Genomic DNA, 10,706 nt, shown 5'->3' on the forward strand with positions numbered 1-10,706 from the left:
TTTAATGTAACATAAAGTAGGAAACATCTCTGCCCTGTCAAGCCTGTGACCCGCATATAACAACAAGCTCTCAAATTTTTGTGATAGCACTTCTATTAATTAATTGACTCCTTGCTCCATGGAACTTAGAACCAGAAAATGCCTCCTGGGAGAGGGCAGCCTACCCACTTCTGTAGAAACCTGCGCATTTGCAGAAGCTCCAATGTGTCAGTGCGTAAGGGTCGTACCTAGGTATAGTCTTTACTCTCCCTGAACTTGCCCTCAGGGACCTAAGTCAGCTGCCTCTGTAGGGCAGTATTCCTAGGCTCTCATACAGGGGCTGACACTCAGGAACTCGATAAATAAGGGACACTGAGTAGGGGTGGGCCTCTCCCCACCCCTGCCTTGGCTCGACACCATTCGCCCTTTGAAGCAAATTCATCACATCACCACATTTTTCTAACACTGATCTTACGGTACCAAGCTGTAGCTGTCATGGAGATAGAAAGGTGAATTTACCCCATATGGAAACCTTTTGGCCTTGAAATGCCAAGATATAATTGAGTAGCATTTTCTTAAAATACAAAAGATCACTGATCTACCTAAAATCCTTTTTTGTCTGTGTTTAAGTTTACAAACGTGTCTATCATTTTAAATTAAGTTAAAAAATTTTTTTACATTTATTTATTTTTGAGAGACAGAGAGGCAGAGCACAAGTGGGGGAGGGGCAGAGAGAGAATGAGATAAAGAACCGGAAGCAGGCTCCAGGCTCTGAGCTGTCAGCACAGAGCCTGATGTGGGGCTCGAACCCATGAAGCATGAGATCATGATCTGAGCTGAAGTCAGAGCTTAACTGACCGAGTTATACAGTAACATACAGTGTTATATTAGTTTCAGGTGTTCAATATCGTGATTCAACAATTTTATACATTACTCAGTGCTCACCATGGTAAGTGCACTCTTAATCCCCATCACCTATTTCACCCATCTCCCCACCCACCTCCCCTCTGCAACCATCAGTTTGTTCTCTATAGTTAAGAGTCTATTTCTTGATTTGTCTCTCTCTTTTTTCTTCCCTTTGCTTTGTTCCCTTTGTTTTGTTTCTTAGATTCCACATTTGAGTGAAAACATATGCCATTTTTCTTTCTCTGACTTATTTCGCTTAGCATTATATTCCTCTCCATCCATGTTGCAAATGGCAAGGTTTTATTATTTTTTATGGCTGAATAATATTCCACTGTGTATATATACCACATCTCCTTTATCCATTCATCAGTCGATGGACACTTGGGCTGCTTCCATAATTTGGCTATTGTAAATAATGCTGCAATAAACATAGAGGTGTATGTATCCCTTTGAAGTCATGTTTTTGAATTTTGGGGCTAAATCCCCAGTAGTGCAATTACTAGATCATAGGGTAGTTTTATTTAAACATTTTTGAGGAATCTCCATGCTGTTTTTCAGAGTGGCTGCACCGGTTTGATTTCCCACCAACAGTGCATGAAGGTTCCTTTTTCTCCACATCCTTGCCAACCCTTGTTGTTTCTTGTGTTTTTTAATTTAGCCGTTCTTCCAGGTGTGAGATGATATCTCATTGTAGTTTTTTAAAAAATTTTTAATGTTTATTTATTATTCAGAGACAGAGAGACAGAGCATGAGCATGAGAGGGGCAGAGAGAGGAGGAGACACAGAATCTGAAGCAGGCTCCAGGCTCTGAGCTGTCAGCACAGAGCCCGACGCGGGGCTCAAACTCACAAACCGCTAGATCATGAACTGAGCTGAAGTCAGACGCTTAACCAACTTAGCCACTCAGATGCCCTGATATCTCATTGTGTTTGATTTGTCTTTGCCTGATGATGAATAATGTTGAGCATTTTTTCATGTGTCTGTTGGCCATCTGGATGCCTTCTTTGGAGAAATGTCTGTTTATGTGTCTGCCCATTTTTAATTAGATTATTTGTTTTTTGGGGTGTTGAGTTGTGTAAGTCTTTATATATTTTGGATACTAACTCTCAGATATGTCATTTGCAAATATTTTCTCCCATTCCGTAGGTTGCTTTTTAGTTTTGTTGATTGTTTCCTTAACTGGGCAGAAGCTTTTTATTTTGATATAATCCTACTAGTTTATTTTTGCTTTTATTTTCCTTGCCCCAGGAGTCATATCTAGAAAAATGTTGCTACAGCTGATGTCAGAGAAATGACTGCTTGTGCTGTCCTCTAGGATTTTTATGGTTTCATGTCTCACATTTAGATCTTTAATCCACATGGAGTTTATTTCTGTGGACAGTGTAAGAAAGTGGTCCAGTTTCATTCTTGTGTATGTTGCTGTCCAGTTTTCCCAGCACCATTTGTTGAAGACACTGTCATTTTCACATTGTATATTCATTACTCCTTTGTCAGAGATTAATTGGCCATATAATTGTGGGTTTATTTCTGGGTTTCTATGCTGTGACCTTGATCTATACGTCTCTTTTTCTGACAGTACCATACTGTTTTGATAACCACCACTTTGTATTACAATTTGAAGTCTGGAATTGTGATGACTCCAGTTTTGCTTTTCTTTTTCAGGATTGCTGTGGCTGTCTTTTGTGGTTCCATACAAACTTTAAGGTTGTTCTAGTTCCGTGAAAAATGCTGTTGGTATTTTGATAGAGGTTGGATTAAATCTGTAGGTTGCTCTGGGTAGGATAGACATATTAACATTATCTGGGTAGTGTAACATGTTAACAATACCTGTTCTTCCAATCCATGACCATGGGATGTCTTTCCATTTCTTTGTGTCTTCCTCAATTTCTTTCATCAATGTTTTATAGTTTTCAGAGTACAGGTCTTTCACCTCTTTGGTTAAGTTTATTTCTAGAAATTTTATTATTTTTGGTGCAGTTCTAAATGGGATTTTTTTCTTAATTTGTGTTTCTGCAGCTTCATTGTTAGTGTATAAGAGGGCAACAGATTTTTGAACATTGATTTTGTGTCCTGGGACTTTCATTTATCAGTTGTGGCAGTTTTTTGGTAGTCTTTAGGGTTTTCTATATATAATATCACGTCGTCTGCAAATAGTGAGATTTTTACTTCTTTCTTACCAATTTGGATGCCTTTTATTTCTTTATGTTGTCTGATTGATGTGGCTGGGACTTCCAGTACTAAGCTGAATAAAAGTGGTGAGAGTGGACATCCTTGTCTTCTTCCTGACCTTAGGGGGGAAGCTCTCAGTTTTTCCCATTGAGTATGATGTTCACAGTGGGTTTTTCATATATGGCCTTTATTATGTTGAGGTATGTTCTCTCTAAACCTACTTTTTTTTAAAAAAAAAAAATCATGAATGGATATTGTGCTTTGCCAAATGTTTCTTCTGCATCTATTGAAATGATCATATTGTTTCTATCCTTTCTCATAGTGATGTGAGGCATTGCATTGACTGTTCTGTGGATATTGAACCGCCTTTGCAACCTGGGAATAAATTCCACTCGATCGTGGTGTATGATTTTTTTTAACGTATTGTTGAATCCCAGTTGCTAGTATTTTGTGGAGGATTTCTGCATCTATGTTCATCAGAAATATTGTCCTGTAGTTCTCTTTCTTCGCGGTGTGTTTATGTGGTTTCAGGATCCCATATGGCAAACTTAGCGAATTCCCTATTAGAGCTTCTCATTGTCCCCTCAGAATCCCCCGGCTGGTTACCAGCTGCCTCATTTCCCTCCCCCGTCCTCTCTCCTATTTACGCCTCTCAAATTTCTTAATGATCTTGAGCAGCTTAGTTTAGACCCCAAGTTTACACTCTCCACTCAGCAGAGTCTAGTCTTTAGAAGGCAGCTTAGAAAGCACCTCTTGCTACTGGAGCACACCCCCTGGGGGTATCATCGGCCTCTGCATACACCTGAGCAGGTGATTTAGTATTTCCCCAATGAAAATGGATTTTCCTGGAGGGGCTGAGAGGAGGTAGGGTATATTCTGTACTTCAGAAAAATGAGGGGTGTCTGGGTGGCTCAGTCAGTTAAGCATCTGACTCCTGATTTTGGCTCAGGTCTCCATCTCACAGTTCATGAGACGGAGCCCCACAGTGGACTCTTTGCTGACAGTGTGGAGTCTGCTTGGGATTCTCTCTCCCTATCTCTCTGCCCCTTCCTTGCTTGTGTGTTCATGCTCTCTCTCTCTCAAAATAAATAAACATTTAAAAGTAAATAATCTTTTAAAATGAACTTTTCAGGGCACCTGGGTGGCTCAGTCGGTTAAGCATCCGACTTCAGCTCGGGTCATGATCTCACGGTTTGTGAGTTTGAGCCCCACATCGGGCTCTGTGCTAACAGCTCAGAGCCTGAAGCCCACTTCAGATTCTGTGTCTCCCTCTCTCTGTGCCCCTCCCCACTCGCACTCTGTCTCTCTTTCTCAAAAATAAGTAAATATTAAAAAATTTAAAAAAAAGAACTTTCCTTCATTTTATTACACTTAAAACAACAAAGGATAGCCTACTAGTTAAGAGGATGTGCTCTGAAGTGAGGCAGACCGGGGTTCAAATCTGTACTCTGACCTTGGGAAAATTACCTATTATCCCTAAGGCTCTGTTTTCTCCTCGGCAAAATGAGGATTAAAATACCCACTTTGATGGGTTGTGGTGAGGATGAATAAGGTCATGTCTGAAAAGAGCATAAGTGCTCAATAAGAGTTGTTATTATTAGTAGGAATCTTTCAGAAGGTCACCAGAGGGTGACTAAAGTCACTAGGTGAGAACTCAAGGAGCCACCCAAGGCCACGGTGAGGTATGAAAGGCCTCTGTGTAGCCTCCTTATCTCTCTGGCCTCCCAGGAACATTTGCAGATTCTAACCCTCCCCTCATGATTCCACTTCGGTCTTTCTTCCTAGCTCTTGGCTCTAGTTTTCCTTCTGTGATGTCCTTGCCACTCTTTAATGTCTTCACTCACTCATTCACTCCGTCCACAACTGTGGTCAAAACAAGGCAAGGATACTGTTGGGCAACATGTAGTTCACAGCCATAGATTGTTCAAGGAAGGAGCTGGATAAATGAAATCTCCAAGGGTGGCTGTCGGTGGTCGGTGGCTTTTAGACTTTTCTGGGCTAGGGACCCCTTTGAGAATCTGAGAAAAGGTAGAGAAGGTCTCTCTCTAAATACACACACACACACACACACACACACACACATATGTATATGTAAATATACATATATAACGTGTATATATATATATATATATAATATATATACATACATACACACACTCCCACATGCACTCACAATTTGCATACAATTCCAGGAGTTCTTGGACCCAGTGAAGCCTGTCCAGTGCCCCCGAGGGGTCCTCGGGACCCAGGCATCCTAGATGCCAACTCTTTAGCTCCTTCCTGGACAGATTCTTCACAGAGCTGCAGCAGCAGAAAAAAGGGCAAACCTCAACTCTTTTCTTTTTTCCTGCCTTCTCTTTGTTAGGAGGAACTAAAAGGGAGAAACCAAAATGAAATAGACCAGCGTTTAAAGCTAATCTGTGGGAAATTGAGAGATGGCTAAGCCAATGGGGTAGATTTTGTGAGCTCCACAAAGGTTCGTGATGTCAATTTTTAAAAAGTATGACATGGGGTGCCTGGGTGGCTCAGTCCGTTGTCTGACTCTGGCTCAGGCATGATCTTGTGGTTTGTGAGTTCAAGCCCCACGTCAGGCTTGCTGCTGTCAGCGGGAGCCCAATTCGGATCCTCTGTCCCCCTCTCTCTGCCCCTCCTCTACTTGTGCTCTCTCTCTCTCTCTGTCTCAAATATAAACCTTAAAATAAACAAACAAAAAATGTATGACAATGCAGAAAAGCTTGAGATATGAGAGGGGACTGGAAGGTTGGAAGTGGGGGGAGAATGATGTCAAAATGTGATCAGGGTTAATTAAGATGGAAAGAGTTCTGGACACTGTGAATTACTTACCCCTAGTAAACTGTACACCTGGAAATATACATTTTATGTTACGTGTATTTTGCCACAGGTTTTAAAAAAGTTACTGGGGGGGGGGGTGCCTGGGTGGCTCAGTTGGTTAAGTATCCGGCTCTTGAAATTGGCTCAGACCATAATCTCATGGTTTGTGGGATCGAGCCCTCTATCAGACTCTGTGCCCACAGTGAGGAGTCTGCTTGGGATTCTCTCTCTCCCTCTCTCTCTTCCCCTCACCTGCTTGTGCTCTCTCTGAAAATAAATAAATAAACATTCTTTTTAAAGGTACTAGGTAGTATGTCCCTTATGAGGACTTTTAGTGGTCTACCGCTCTACCAGATCGGAAGCAGCTAACCACCTCTTCCTACCAGGATGTGCCAAAGTCAGTGACAGAATTCGGGTCTAGGATCCCCTTTATGGATGGCAAATGGGTGTTGGAGGGAAGGTTGAGGTGGTGCTGGTGATGGAATTAGCATAAAGCTCTGGGAAGTTGGTGGGTTGCGGCAGGGGAGGGCTGGGTGGCAGAGGCGGGGGTGGTGGAGGAGAGGATGTAAAGCTGCCCTGCGGTGTGGGGGGTGGGGCGTTGCGGGTCCAGGCTTTTCGGAGACTCTCTCAGGTTCAGTGAGGGGGACACCCGTTCCACCCCAAACAGGAGTCTGCGAGGCTCACGCAGGCGGCTCGCCCCGGTTTCCTGACCTTGGAGACAGCAGGTGGGGCTGTTTAGTAAACTTGGGAGCTGAGGAGAGGAAACCTGAACTTTTAACTTGAGAAGGCATCTTGCCCTCGGTAACTCTCTCCCTTCCAGCTGCCACAGCAGAGGAGGGTGGGGGAGGTGGGAATCATCTTCCTCTCGGAGCTTCTTTAGAGCTCCTCAGCTGGCCCAGGGAGGAGGGAGGGCTGAGATCTGTTCTCTTGTGTGTTTCCCACGTGTGCTGGCATCCCAAGTGTCTTCGGAATGTGGCTCAGGTGAACTCCTGGGTGGTAGCCACCGGCAGTTTATCTGGGAGGGGTAAAGAAATTCGGACGCATTCTTACACAGCCCTCCATCAGCCAGGCTGACTCACCCTGTTCCCAGCTCAGGGTAGCTTCGATGGCTTTGCCTGCTCCTCCCGCTCCTGGGTTCCCCCTCTCCTTAGAAAGCTTGGGGCGCGTGGGGGGCTTAGTCGGTTAAGCGTCCGACTTTCGCTTAGGTCATGATCTCGCGGTTCGTGGGTTCGAGCCCCGTGTCGGGCTCTGTGCTGGCTGCCAGCTCAGAGCCTGGAGCCTGTTTCAGAGTCTGTGGCTCCCTCTCTCTCTGACCCTCCCCTGCTCACGCTGTCTCTCTCTCTCTCTCCTAGAAATAAATAAAACATTAAAAAAAAAAATTAAAGAAAGCTCAAACTGCTCTGAGGGCTCTGGGACTCCACAGTAACATGGACTGGACACTCGGGAAATGTCTCTTTTATTGTAGCCTTAAATTTCAGGCTTTTACCCAGTGAGCTCAGGTTCCAGAAAGCATCCACGGGGACTAGTTGGTGAGCTGGGTACTTTCTGCTGAGCTGGGGCATTGGATTAGGTAGGAGGTCTCCTTCTATCCAGTGAATCTGGATTTGATTGTTTCACTGGGCTTTGTCCCCAACAATGATAGGATTCTGGGGAATGCAAACACAACACCGGTCTGACAGCTTCAGCAAGTTTTAAAAAGCCCAACACGCCAAAGCCCAGGGTGCCTTTGGAACTCCGTGGCTTGCCAGGCTCACTCTTGACACTCTTTTATGTCCCTACCCTTGTTTTTCCTCTGCCACGCCTTTCCCGTGGTGTTCTAATTTATGCTGTTGAACTTCACTTACGTGATTTTGTCAACAGTCTTAAAGCCTTTTTGAGACAGGGCAGGGTACAAATAAATAGAAAGAAAAACACGACTCTGAAAGGTCAGATGTTTTGATACTGGCTAAACTTTGGGCTCATATAAGAAAATGGCTACACTCCTTTACTGACCGTAACATCCAGAACCTTCCGCGACTCACAGTGGATAGAGGATCTCCTCATGGAAAGAGGTGACAGGACCACACAGATTTGACTTTTGACTCCTGGCATTGCCGATGCCTCCCCTCAGCATCTTTCTCGGGTTGCTGCTGTTCCCACTAAGCCACAGGGCGAGGTGAAGCTTGGGGATGCTGTGACGTTAACCATTTGCCATTGTGGACTCATGACCTTGCCCTAATACTCCCTGCAGAGCCTCTGAAGCTTAAACTCATAAGACCGGAACATTTGAAATGACCTAAAAAGTCTGTTAGACGAGCAAAATGTAAGCAGAAAATAACATGAAAGTAAGTCATCCGAGCAATAGTTCATGATTTTTTATTTTATTTTCCATTACGCACCACATGGTGACCTCAACATTCAGACGAAGGCCAACCAGGACAGTGGTCATATTTTTGTATAGCTGCAAACCAAAGCAATTCTCAGACTGCAGGACCCTATGTTCCCCTTCCTCAAAAGGGTGGTCTTTCTAGCACCCCTTCCCAGAGCAACTTTCAAACCAGATGATGCTTCATAACTTCCAGCACCAGCCTAGGCTTTCAGTTTTAACTCACACACACCCTCCCAAAGGTCCCTCCCCCCACTGCAATCTTAAAAGATGAATGTAGGGGCACCTGGCTGACTCAGTCGGATAAGTGTCCGAGTTCAGCTCAGGTCATGATCTCACAGTTCGTGGGTTCAAGCCCCATGTCCGGCTCTGTGCTGACAGCTCAGAGCCTGGAGCCAGCTTTGGATTCTGTGTCTCCCTCTCTCTGCTCCTTCCCCACTGATGCTCTGTTTTTCTCTGTCTTAATAATAAATAAATATAAAAAATTAAAAAAAGATGAATGTAGCTATACCAAATACTTAGAAGTATTTCCCTGCCTTCTCTGAGGTGTTTCAATCAAAGGTGTGTGGTCAGAGGCATCTAAGCGTTGAAAAGCCGTTTTTACTATAAAATTGGATTTCACAGCATCTTGGAGATGTAAGAGACCATTTGTTGCCCTTCATACAGAGTACTCAGGCTGGAGGTGATTAAATGACCTGAGGGTCCCAGAGCTAAAGAGTCTAAAACTAAGATTTATGCCTATTGAAACCCAGACCACTCTGTTTCTCACTGGAGATTGGCACCTTGCACATCTAAACAGAAGTGTGTGATCATGACTGAGACCTTCTTTGCAGAAGTAGATGACATATGTAGATGCAAACACTTATGCATATGTACACAGGCAAGGTAATAGAATTAGGAATTAAAGTAATAGAGGAATGATTATTTGTGCTAGGTGCACAATTTTAACTGTTTGCCCTGAGTGTCTTAAGCTATGCACAGATGCAGATGTGGACTCCTACTAAATGGAATGAATGAATAAGACTGAGGGAGGACAAAACTTGCAGTTTTATGCACTGAATACAGAACTCTAGGGCAAACAATGTAATTTAGGTAGGGTCCTACCCTCTAGAAGTTCTTGCGGCATGGACATATGCTTAAATAATTCTAATATAAAGCAGACTTTGATCACTACTGTCACAGTTTAGTAAGGAGTTTAGGGTCACTCTACGTGGAAAAAAAAATAGTAACACTAACGACGACACTTATCGGCAAGTACCAGCCAATTACATGTGTCCAATTACGTGTGTCGTGGGTACGTGTATCCATGAGTACAGACATGTAGTAGCTGCCCATTCACATACAAGTTATTTTTCAGTGTATTGTTAAGTATCTGGTATATGTGCACCATATACTCTTCACTACATATAAAGACAAGTGGGCATAGGGAAACACTGGGAAGAAGTGCACTGAAACAGATATTATTTGTGCTAAGGATGAATTCTGGTACAACCTCAGCTCAGCTTTAGGCACACAAAGATACTTCATGGTGTGTCTCGTATCTCTTGGTTTGGTTCTAGGTCTAATGAGGAAAATATGTTTCCTGGCCAGACCTCTCCTCTGAGTTCCAGACTCATATATCCAGCAGTCTGTTTACCAGCCTCTTGGGGATTGCAAAAGTACCCAAAGCTCAACATGTGCAAAATAGCACCTGATCTTGTTTCCAGGATTCCCCGTCTCAGTCAATAGCATTATTGTGTGCACAGGTAGGCAAGCCAGAGCCCAGGAGCCAGAATATAATCTTCCTAAGGGCAGGGAGTTGGCCTGTCTTGTTGACTGCTGGGTCTTCATGACCTCAAACAGAGTGTGGCACAGAGTGGGTGTTAAATCCTGTGGGATTAGTGCCTGTAGACTGTGGGCTGCTCTCATTTTCCTCCATCTCCACCATTACTATTCAGCCCAGGCTGCCATAACTTCTCACTGGCACTGCTGCAAGAGCCTCCTAACCCATATTTCTATATATCTTCCACTCTAGCCAGTGATCTTTTCAAAACAAATCTCAATCTAAGACAAGTGTTCTTGCTGTGGCCTCTGAGGTCATACATGGTACGAATCCTATGACTCTTCCAACCTTGTCTCATATCATGATCACCCTTGCTTTTTTTTTTTTAATGTTTTATTTATTTCTGAGAGAGAGAGAGAGAGAGAGCGAGCGCGAGAGCGTGAGCAAGGGAGGGTCAGAGAGAGAGGGAGATACAAAATCTGAAACAGGCTCCAGGCTCTGAGCTGTCAGCACAGAGCCCGACACGGGGCTCGAACCCACAAACCGCGAGATCATGACCTGAGCCAAAGTCGGTCGTTTAACCGACTGAGCCACGCAGGCGCTCCATGATCACCCTTGCTTTATAGATCTGGCCAAGTAGTCTTTTTTACAATGCTTATCATTGCTTGCTCTGTCCTGCCCCAGGGACTTTGT

This window comes from Hyaena hyaena, unplaced genomic scaffold (assembly GCF_003009895.1).
Source record: "Hyaena hyaena isolate Hyena2069 unplaced genomic scaffold, ASM300989v1 scaffold_215, whole genome shotgun sequence".
Taxonomy (NCBI): Eukaryota; Metazoa; Chordata; class Mammalia; order Carnivora; family Hyaenidae; genus Hyaena; species Hyaena hyaena.